The sequence below is a fragment of the Lissotriton vulgaris genome, chromosome 4_1 (genome assembly GCF_964263255.1).
Source record: "Lissotriton vulgaris chromosome 4_1, aLisVul1.2, whole genome shotgun sequence".
NCBI classification, from domain to species: Eukaryota; Metazoa; Chordata; class Amphibia; order Caudata; family Salamandridae; genus Lissotriton; species Lissotriton vulgaris.
The window spans coordinates 2,141,811,725-2,141,823,828 of NC_141691.1; the positions used below are offsets into that span (position 1 = coordinate 2,141,811,725).

Here is a 12,104-nt window from a genome sequence, read left to right on the forward strand (position 1 = left end):
GAGGGGAAGGGAGGGATGACATTGACGTATTGAGGAGGGGGGGTGAAACAAGCTGATACTGCACAGCATTTATTGTAGTATTTTTCTTTGAACTTCTATTTTGCATGAGACTGTGGCATTTTCCTTTGAACTGCTATTTTGGCAGTATCCGGTCGTAGTTTCCCGGTAGGGCATTCTACTTGGGCATTATACTTCCTGACTCCGTTCTATTTTGGGACACTAATCATTTAATTGCAAACCTTTGGCTTGGGGACAGTATTCCTCCTTGCGGGCCCTAAAGAGATACCAAGAGCACAGAGGTGTGGTGAAGGGAAAACAAACCGCTTTATTATAGGATCTCATTCTTACGGTTCCTTTAATTCTCTTTCTTCACTCCTATGAGCCTCCGGGGAAACTACCCCAGTCCAGAGGAACCAGGAAGCAAAACAACACCACTGCCCACATCCGACCCATCCAGTTCACAGGATTCAACTGAAGAAGACGAGGAACCTCAAAGACAATTATCTAGCCCGTTCACAACTACTTCTATTATCAATAAACCTCTTTCTAAACCACTCCTGCAGCGTCCACGCCTGTTTATCAGACCTGCCCTCCCACAAGGAACCATCGCATGCCCCATGTAAGTTTTTACCCTGACAAAGTAGAGAACCGCTTAGTGCGTTTTCACAGTTTTTCCCGCAAAATGTCAGGATGCTTCTTTCTCCAATGACTTTGTGCGGAAGCAGAATGTTGCTATTTACCCAAATCCACCTTACCATCCCCTAGACCACGCAATCTTACTAAATGCGTGGATGCCAAGTGGACAGCAATGGGGAAAGGGGAATTGGACAGAGAAGAGACTGCTCCCGTCTTCTTCGGCTACCGTGAACCCCCTCTTGGTCTTCTGTCTTCTTATGTCTAGTTGGACTTCTTCTTTCTGGTGTCCTGGGTAGCTATAAACAAAATAAATGTTATCTTATCCTGTCTTCTCCCTGTCTACACTGAAAACCCTTCCTCCTCACTCTCTCTCTCTGTACGACCTACCCGACTTAGAGGGTGCCTGCGCTTATCTACTTTTCTTCAGCTGTTTTTTCTTTCCTGGAAGTCTTTTATTCTAAAACAAATATTAACAATGTCCTCAAGTTTATTGCCTATTACTCTCTCTAATTAATTTTATTTTGTCCCTTAGTGACTTCTCACCGGCCTCCTAGCTGAAGTCTTGTTAAAGTTGGGGTTCTGGATTTGACTGGTAAGTATATATGCTTCTTATTAATTTCCTCTTGTCTGTTTATTTAACCAGCAGTATTGTCCTTATAACTTATTCTTGAAAAATATTCTTTACTTTAGGAAGAGACTACAGCTCATCTTAACCTTGCAAGCCTTAACTCAAAATGGGAACTAACTCGCTGGTAAGTATCGAGTACACGTCGCAATTACTCTTGGACTTCGTTTTCTTCCCCAATATAAACTAAATGACCTCTTAATATGCTCTTTCCTTACACTCTGAAAGTTTTCTCAAAAACTGTCGACTGTACATTAACTTATCCCTTTACAATGAGCCTCCCACAACTCCTCACTGTGCTCAAAATTGTCCTTGGCGGATAACTTCAATTCTCCGTTACTCCGCTACAGAATTCCAACAGAAAAGCCGTTTGGCTTCTCCTCGGAAAAGGCGCGTTGAAAACAAACTCTTTCTCGCTGACTGGAAATGCACCAAAAAACTCTCCGCTGCTGCTTCTCTGATGACTCCGGTGAAGTGCGCACTTCTCAGCGCGCTTCACCTTCAAATTCTGAATTCTGTAGAACGTCTAGTGCGTTCACTGAACAGTCTCCAGAGGTCTGGTTAGCGGCCAAATTGGATTGGGTCTTAGTTTGAATTCCTCCAGCAATTTTAGCACGGGGACTAAAATGAACCCTGAAATGCATTCTCTGCCTGATCTGGGTCTGGTTCCTGACACTAAGAAACACTTCACGTCCTCTACTTCAACATCTATGTGTGTATGGTAATTCCCAGGATGTCTTGATGTATTCTTTACCCAACCTTGCATATGTGCCTGCTGGTATGTGTTTTAGGCTATACTGAAAATAGAAAATTGTAACAGGGAGAGTGATTGTTCCATGTATTATCCAGTCAATAGTTGGTTTCTCAACTACCGTAAATGACAATATTTCCAGTTTTTCAATGCTCAGCACCGTATAGTCTGCTCCCCTTTGTGCCAATTTGATCTGTTTATCAGTGAGATTGAATTCTGAGAACAGTGACGTAGTATTGATTAAACGCCAAAGCACAAAGCCTGAACAAAGGTTTTGCAACATCCAGCCCAATAGCGTGATAGAACTTAATTGCCACTGATTATGTTGCAACATGACCAAGTCCTGTTCCATGATGTCTATGGAAGAAGACACTATTCTGTCCAATGAATATATCCTGGACGACAGAGTTGTTAACCCATTGTCAACCACAGAGAGAGTTTTCTCTAAATAATACAATCAATTTCTCGTATTCTTTCTGCAGTCTCTGCTTGCGTAATCTTCCATGCTTCATTATAAGCAGCATAGATACTGGCATATATAAAATGTTTATGACACAGTGTTCTTGGTCCTAGCAAGAATTCCCTAAGATTAGTCCCATCTTTAAGTAAAGATAAGTGTTGCTTTACATCCTTAAGTGTAGATCTGTGTAGCCAATCAGGGCAGAGCTTCCCTACACTGTATGCTGTTACTATTCCAGGTTGCTGTCTTTGAACATATCTTGGATCTGTCCTATTAAATGTGAAACCATGTGTCTATCTTGACAGTTGTTTGTGTCTGTGGGCCAGATTAACCATTTGTTCCAATCTGGATTTGTTCTGTTGTGAAGCAAAATAGTATATAAGTTGACCTCCCCCTCGGAAGTGTTATCATTATCAGGTGTAGGTGTAGACGGATTGTTCATGTCTTTTATCTTGGCTAACCCAAGGCAAGACGTCTGTTGGACAGTGTCATTCAAAAATATAATTTGCTCACTTATTTTACAGGCTCTCAATAAAGCTTCTATACCCTGTACCTGCCAATCTTTTGTACCCCAGACAGTTTTTGTCTCAATTTTGACTTTCCAGAAGTCGAAACCTAGTTGAGACACTTGGGCGTAAAAGGCTGCAAAATAAATCTGTTTTATATTGGTCAACATACTTTTCATTCCTGTCTTATTTACATTTCTAAAGTAAAATAATTCTGGATTGGATACATTGAACCCTGAAAAGTACGGAAATGTTATTGTAAATGTTTTTGAGCTACCCTTTGGTGGCGTAGGACAATGTTCCCATTGGTTATACATTAATACATTTCTAGGCATTGTTGATTTGTGTAAGATACAGTGACCATAATGATTATAACAATACATCTGTTCATAGTCTGAAGAAGCTTCTAAATATTCATGATTAGTGAATACTGCAGACATTTCTAGGTCTGACATCATATTATTAACAGTCTTGAAGTCCCAATCATCAGAAAAGGTACTATATGAAACAAAGTCACTTAATGAAATCTTGAATAAGTGTGGAATCTTCAACAGCTCTGACGGGCCAAAGATGTCATAGTCTGTTTTGTCTCAAGCTATACCACCAGGTATAGGAACAGCTGTGATGTTCACTGCTGACAAGTCTCTTTGTTCACAATGGGATGATTTGTGTGGCTTGAGGAATAAGTTGATGTTCTTACTTGCTGTGTCCATTTTGACATATCTTCCATTTATCAGCATTCCCAGAGTTATCACTAGAGTCAACCAAAGTAGGAGAAAAAATACACCCAACACAATCAAAAGTTCAATCCATGGTGAAACCAGATAAGTCTTTTCCAGGTGATGAAAAAGTTCTGCTACTTGTTCTTTTTGCTGGTGTTGTTTCAGGTTCGCTGGGATCTTCAGAAAACGTATCAAAGTTAATGGAATAGCCAGAGGCAGTTCTTTCAATTGTTGGGATTGCATCAGGATTTCTTGAAATCGGTGGAACCTCAGGATCACTTGTCACATTTGTGTAGTCAGATGCTACTTCATTGTAGACAGGCGTTTCTTGACAAACTGTTATTTGGGTTTCAAGAGGTACACGTTCCATAGCTTTGTTGCTTAGGCCTTCATTTCGCACTGCAGATTCTTCAAAGTTGATGAGTCTCTCGGTTTGAACCTCTTGGATAGTAGCCAGAGCTGGGCGTCTGCTATATTGGCGGATTCCACTTGGCCTACTGCTTATGGTCAGCCACATGATGTGGCTTGACCAGGTCGATAGACACAAACCTGTTCTCCTTCTTCCCATCAAGGGGCAGCAGTAATACTGTTCTTGATCCGTGGGTTGCTAGGACAGTTACTGGTTTTCTGTAAGAAGGCCAAAATTCCTTCTGATCCACGATCTTTTCTCTGACTAGATCACCAAGCTTTCGTATCCAGACAGGCCTTAGTGGAACGGTCGGTTTTTCCTCAGTGGTGGTAGTTTTCAGGATCACGTTACTTTGTTTTGTTCTTATTTCTTTTAAGTCCTGTAAAACAGCCAAACGATCTTTAATGTCAAAATCTTTCTGGTCCACCACTGATGTCTGACAATCAAGATCCACAACCAGCATTCTAGTTCCAAATAGGATTCATATGGACTGATACCCCTAGAGAAGTTCTTGGCAAATTGTTATTATTATTATTAAATTTTTTTATAGAGCGCGTAGTCACCCTGAGGTATTCCAGCGCTAAAAATCCCTACACCAGTGGGGGCGGGGGTAAAAGAGGGGGACAGCAATTTTGAACAGAAGCAATTTTAAACAGAAGCAATTAAAAATAGAAGTGGTTAAAAGTTGTTTAAGGGAACAAGTGAGTTTTGAGTCGTTTCCTGAATCGTAGGTAGTTCGATTCTTTCCTCAGGTCTCAAGGGAGGGCGTTCCATAGGCGCGCTGTGTGGATCGAGAAACGTCTTCCACCCGTGCGGGCTTTTTTGAATCTGGGCACGGTGATGAGGGACTACTTGTCCGATCGGAGAGATCTAGGGGCTTTATAGGGTTGTATGAATTTCCTCAGAATGGGGGGGGGAGAAGGGGGGGACTACCTTGGACACTTATTTGATGTTTTACCCACCCATCACCGAACCTAATACACTGGCTGTTATAGATAGCTTTCTGTCTCTGTTTTTTCTCTCCACAACCGAATTTCCCTCAGGATGGAATGAACTAGAGTACCGCAATGCAACGCCCAAATTGGCCATGGCCTTCTTGTAAGCTCGAGAGCTAAACACAGGACCCTGGTAAGATTCAGTGATTACTACTCCTCTGAGGCGGAAGCCAGAGGACGAGACAGCCACTATTTTAATTTGTAAATTTTGTTTGTTGCACTTTTAACTTGTGAATTGTGCTATTCTTAACAAGCTCTTCACTCACCCTGACCGCCGCACTCACCGACCGCTCCTCGCCCAGACGACTAGGATCTGACGCGTTGGAGGCAGGGCTTGCCGCCATTGGGGGTTGAGTCATTCAGCGCACCTGTGCTGGGATGAGTCCCGCCCACCAGCCTACCTAATCTCTCGCCTCCCTGATTGCTTCGATTCAGTGATTACTACTCCTCTGAGGCGAAAGCCGGAGGACGAGAAAGCCACTATTTTAATTTGTAATTTTGTTTGTTGCACTTTTAACTTATGGATTGTGCTATTTTTAACAAGCTCTTCACTCACCCTGACCCCCGCACTCACCGCCCGCTCCTCGCGCAGACGACTAGGATCTGACGCGTTGGAGGCCGGGCTTGCCGCCATTGGGGGTTGAGTCATTCAGCGCACCTGTGCTGGGATGAGTCCCGCCCCCCAGCCTACTTAATCTCTCGCCTCCCTGCTCGCTTAGATTCAGTGATTACTACTCCTCTGAGGCAGAAGCCGGAGGACGAGACAGCCACTATTTTAATTTGTAATTTTGTCTGTTGCACTTTTAACTTGTGAATTGTGCTATTCTTAACAAGCTCTTCACTCACCCTGACCGCCGCACTCACCGCCCGCTCCTCGCGCAGACGACTAGGATCTGACGCGTTGGAGGCAGGGCTTGCCACCATTGGGGGTTGAGTCATTCAGCGCACCTGTGCTGGGATGAGTTCCACCCTCTCTCAACCCTATATATTTCATACCACTTTCCGCCTGCGCAGCGGGCGCGTCGATGGCGCGCCTGCGGCGCGCCAAAGGCAAGCCCGTCTGCGCCCGTCCGCTGTGCGACCGGGCCCAGGCCACCCCCTTGGTCAAATCGTCCCTCAGACCCCCAAGACCCCTGCTATGATCAAATATACCTCCTCTCAACTTCTAGAACTTAATCCTTCGTCCAACCTACCTCTATACCTTCATTTCGATATACTGACCCTTCGGTAGGTCCTCTCAAATGCCCTGCTTGCATTAACCGTATTCTCCCTGCTACTACCCCTAAACAGGTTCTGGCAGCACTCATTATTGTACACTCCCTTCCAAAATACTTCGACATCTTAGAGTTCATTGTGTCACATAACCTCGAGTAATTGTTTATCCCCCAGACTTGGGGTGACAACTCCTCTGGCCCTGACTTCAAAGCAGCCCTCCCTGAGGACTACTGCGTCCACAGATTAGATAGAACTATTAAAAAGGGTGGCGGTATAGCTATCATATATAGAAACCGCTATAAACTGAAAACCACAGCCTTTAATTACAGAGATTGCGAAGCCTTTTCCTTTTCTCTTAGCTCTCCGGTAACCAGTCATTCACAGGCACCTTGCTCTACCGCCCTCCTGGCCCTAGATCTAATTTCCTTGTTAGTCTTAGCAACTTAGTCGAAAATACAGCGGGAGCTCCTCACTACACCATATTAGGAGACTTCAATTTTCATTTAGAATCCCTCACTGACAGTGATACCATTACCCTTATCAGTGATCTTTAAGCTGTAGGACTTCATCAACTTGTTACCCTGCCTACTCACAAGGCAGGACATACCCTCAATGGGATATTCACCAACAACCCTGATATTCTGATTTCCCCTCCTATTCCCCTTACTTGGACAGATCACTCAGCAGTCTGTTTTTCTTTTAAAGCCACGTCCCCTCCATCTCAAGTCGGACCATCTTCCCCAATTTCAACACAAGACTGGAACAACATTGATATTTCTCATCTTGCATCTATGCTGACCACTGGCATCAATGCGATGGAACGGGATCCATCACTAGCATCAGGTAACTATCTCAATATACTGGACACGACGTGTTCCAAACTGGCACCTCCCAAAAACTCTCACCTCAGTAATAAATCCCCTTCCACTCCATGGTTCTCTGAATCCCTTGGTTTACAAAGACAACACTCCAGAAATCTGGACAGACACTGGCGCAGGCACTACAACCCTCTTCTACAACAATGGCCTGCTCCTGAACAGCTCGAAGGCTGAAAAAAGAAGAATTTACTCTTGTGGTAGAGGGATTGGCTACCTTCTATCCACAGTTATGCACACCGTTGCAATTTTGAGTCTGGCAATATTGCCAGGACGTGTGTTTGTATATCGGTACCACCACAGAGCTACATATATGTCCTCCCTTCCACACGTGAAAAAAAGGGGGAGGGGAGGTTGACAGTGCCTCACGGAAGCAACACCAAGGAGAGGATTGTATCAGACTGGTACTCGCCTGATTCCTCACTTCTCATCATCGGCTACTGTCAACCTTAAAGAAATGGGAGAGAAACAAACATAAAAAAAGTGCATATAGGTCAAGCAACCGTAAAGTGTTGTGTGTGCTGAGACCCGGTGTGATATATCCGTGCCCAATTAAGTGAAAAAACAACAAATATACCTCTATAAAAAGGGTGAGGCTAACTGGCAACTCGTGACTTTATTCTGTGCTGTTAGCTCACTCTGATTAAAAGTCAACCGACATGTTTCATCACTTTGCCTTACGTTACAGTGATTTCTTCAGGGTTTCTTGGTGGGTCAGCGTTTAACATGCACCTTTCATAGTCTTCCCTTATTGTACCTGTAGCGAGTGGTGGGACACAACAGACAAACACATACAAACATTAAAGTGTCTCAGCGAGTAGCACCGAGCCCGGTGCTCACTGGCAAATGACAAATTCCAGCAATATAGATTTACCAGGTGGCCTTCTGTGGTACCCGGCCCCCGTGGAAGACTGCTTCACGTGTATCGTTCCCTGTCTCAGTACTGGGACGCTCTGAACCGCCAAAAGGTCGGTATCTATGGCAAAAGACGAAGGCGGGAAAGATTTAGTTGTGATACATCGCACTTAGCTTATGCCTGTCAGTTTGCGGGCGGACGTGATTTTACCCAGTCCCCTTCTCCCTTTAGTTACAGCTCCTGCTCCCTCTATCTTTTAGCAGCCCGGTTAAAAAACTCCTTACCGCGTACGCCTGCAGGTGTGGTCTCGGCTCACCCCTCGTATTCTGTGGCGGTGCCGGCCGGCTGTTTACAAAGCCCGTTTCTGGGTCACGTGGACCAGCATGTCGAACGTGACGTAATGCATCACGTCAGTGACGGGCGCCATCTTTAGACGGGAAAGTATCTCTAAAGGTGTAACATTATCGCCAATATGAGATACACTCGGACTAATGTTCCTAGTGGGGTAAAGTGCGGGACCCGACCCCGGGGACTCGTGGACCTGAATACTTCTGTCCATCATATGAGTTGTGAAGAGAAATGGTATATTCCTAATGTTATAGTCCACCTCTCAACATGGCATACTGCCACACTTATATAGCGATTGCCATCTTGGAGTAGAACGCTTACTTCCAGGGTGTGACACCCCTGCCAGCCCGAAAATGGACAAAGGATCCTGACAAAGTGATATTATTGGGATCCAACATCAGAGGCTTGTATGGTTACTTGACTTTCGAGTAAATACTACTATTGTCACCATACCACAGATATTTATTATGCAGTAAAGATTAAGTGACTTAACAACTGGTAGTGTGAAAGCTCTACATAGGATCCCCTTTGGGTGGTGCACATTACAATGTTCATACTACATGAGGTGCCACTAATCTCAGTATTATGCTGTTTAGTCCATGTGTTATTTCATCAGGGTTGCACACTAGGTCATTGAGACCTTATTCCACTCAATAATATCATTGAGGCCTTGGTCAGCTGTTAACTCTTCATAGATCCATCGTGCCTCTTTCTTTAATAGTCTATTGCTCATATTGTGTGTATCTCCTTGCACTCTCTCTAACACGATCCAGCGGAGGTCTCTGGGTTTGTGTTTCAGGCTGTTGAAATGTTGTACCAGTTTGGTTGAGAGTTTTGCTGTTTTTAGAGTGCTAAGATGTTCCTGAATTCTCACCTTGATTTTTCTGGTGGTAAGCCCTATATAATGCAATCCACATGGACAGGTTAGTCTGTATATCACGTTACACGTGTTACAGTTACTGAAGCTGTTTAGATGCCATGTACTTCCATTGGTCCTAGTAATCTAATTAGTTTTCATAGTTAGAGGACAGATGGTACATTCTCCACATGGGTAGGAAGGGAGGACATATATGTAGCTCTGTGGTGGTACCGATATACAAACACACGTCCTGGCAATATTGCCAGACTCAAAATTGCAACGGTGTGCATAACTGTGCATAGAAGGTAGAAAATCCCTCTACCACAAGAGTAAATTCTTCTTTTTTCAGCCTTCTAGCTGTTCAGGAGCAGGCCATTGTTGTATGAGAGTAATTTGAGTGGGGGGCGGCCTGCTTCTTATCCCCCTAGGCTCCTGTTTTTTGAGACTACAACCCTCTTGACAAACTTTTGTATTAAAGCGCCCTGTCCAAGTACAAAGACCTCATTGTCTTAGAAAAGATGACTTACTACACTTCCCAAATCAATCAGGCTCACAACTCCGCAAGGAAATTGTTTAAGGTGGTTAATCATCTCTCAAATCCCCCCATTCCCCCTTCCGACACGTCTCAACCCCTCTGCTACTCGCTTGCAGATTTCTTCATGGACAAAGTCAATTCTATTTTTTCTGCTTTGCTGCACGAACCTTCTTCAACCCACAACACAGTTAACCAGCCTCCAATCATCACTTCTCCCTCTTTCTCTAAGTTTAATTCAGTCTCTGAGGAACAAGTCTCTCATCTAATCTCCAGCACCAAGTCAGGATCACCCCTGGACCCATGTCCTCCTTCCATCCTCAACCTCATCCCTGATGCCATCTCTCCTGCTTTGACCAATATTTGTAATACCATGTTCGCTACTGGTTCATATCCTACAGTTTGGAAAAAGGCCATCATCAAGCCACTTTTGAAAAATGCCACCCTTGACCGCACTTCCCCTTCCTGCTACAGACCCATTGCCTGTCTTCCTTTCCCTGCAAAAATATTTGAAAAACTAAAGAACATGCAGCTTTACAAATTCATTGATACAAATAACCTGCTAGATGACACTCAGTTTGGATTTAGGCAAGGGCACGGAACCGAGACAGCCCTAATAAAAGCGGCTGACGAAATAAGAATGACGTTAGACAAAGGCGGGGCGGCAGTATTAATACTGCTCGACCTATCCGCGGCCTTCAACACGGTCGATCACCCCACTCTGATTGACTGTGTCTCAGCAATCGGCATCCAGAATAAAGCCAAAGATCTTCTTGCTTCTTTTCTGGCCAATCGCTCACAAGCTGTAAAAATAGGCCCTTTCTTTTTCCACACGTTCTCCCTTCCTTGTGGAGTGCCGCAGGGCTCCCCGCTAAGTCTGACCCTGTTTAATATCTATGTTTCGGACTTAGCGAGGGTGATCAAGTCCTACGGCATTAGTCTCACAACCTATGCCGACGACACCCAGCTGGTTCTATCCGTATATCATGATGAACTTTCAGTTGCAGCAAACTTTCAAGAGGGAATGCTTGCTATCAGCTCCTGGATGTCTTCCAACTGTCTAAAATTAAACTCTGAAAAGACAGAGGTAATGACATTTGGGAAACTTGAACCTGCCTGGTCCCCCCATTGGTGGCCCAATGAGATGGGACCTCCACCCGAACCCGTCACTAAGGTTCATATCCTTGGAATCGTGTTTGACGACAGACTGCTCTTCCACTACCACGTCAACTCGGTAGTCTCCACCTCCTTCTTTACTTTAAAGAAGATCAAGAAGCTTCTCCCCTACCTTCCCACTTCAGCTGGTAAAACTCTGATCAGTACCCTCGTTTTCGCCAGAACGGACTACTGTAATGCCCTCCTTCTTAATGCACAGGGAAACGTTCTCAATAGGCTTCAGCTAGTGCAGAACGCCTCAGCCAGAATCTTACTGCGCATACCCAAGTTCACCTCAATCAATCAATCAGGAGTTTGTTAAAGCGCGACTACTCACCCGTAAGGGTCTCAAGGCACTAGGGGTGGGGGGGTGCAGGTTTCATTCCATCAAGGAGGGGGTCTGTCGAAGAGCCAGGTTTTGAGGTTTCTTGCGAAGATGGGGAGCGATGTTGTCTGTCTGAGGTGGAGCGGAAGAGCGTTCCATGCTTTGGCCGTGAGTGAGGCGAAGGAGCGGCCTCCCGATCTGGTCTATCTGGTGCGGGGGACCACGGCGTAGGAAAGCTGGGCTGATCGTAGGGTCCTTTGGGGTGCGTGGAATTTGAGTCGGCTGTTCAGGTGCCGTGGAGGGCCTTGTGTGCGTGGGTGAGCATCTTAAAGGTGATTCTCGCCTCGACGGGAAGCCAGTGGAGTGTGCGCAGGTGCTGGGAGATGTGGCAGTGTTTTGGCAGGTTGAGGACCAGTCTTGCAGCGGCGTTCTGGATGTTCTGTAGCTTGCGGATGAGGTTTTTGTTTATTCCGGCGTAGAGTGCGTTGCCGTAGTCGAGTCTGCTGGTGACCAGGGCGTGAGTGAATGTCTTTCGGTGTTCGAGGGGGATCCATTTGAAGGTCTTACGAAGGAGGCGGAGGGTGTGGAAGCAGGAAGATGAGACAGAGTTGATCTGGCGGTCCATTTTGAGCTCGGAGTCCAGGATGATTCCCAGGTTGCGTGCGTGGTCTGTGGGGGTTGGCGGGTTTCCGAGGGCGGTGGGCCACCAGGTGTCGCTCCAGGCGTCGGGGTTTGGGCCCATGATGAGTACTTCTGTTTTGTTGGTGTTTAGTTGAAGGCAGCTGTTTTTCATCCATTTGGCGACGGCTTCCATGCCTTCTCGAAAGTTGCGTCT

General features: G+C 45.3%; 1 protein-coding gene across 1 annotated transcript in view; it reads right to left on the reverse strand.

Moving 5' to 3' along the window:
- Positions 1-12,104, reverse strand: part of LOC147725257 (vomeronasal type-2 receptor 26-like) — a 206,459-nt gene that overhangs the window by 109,476 nt on the left and 84,879 nt on the right. The gene's annotated exons all lie outside the window — the stretch shown is intronic.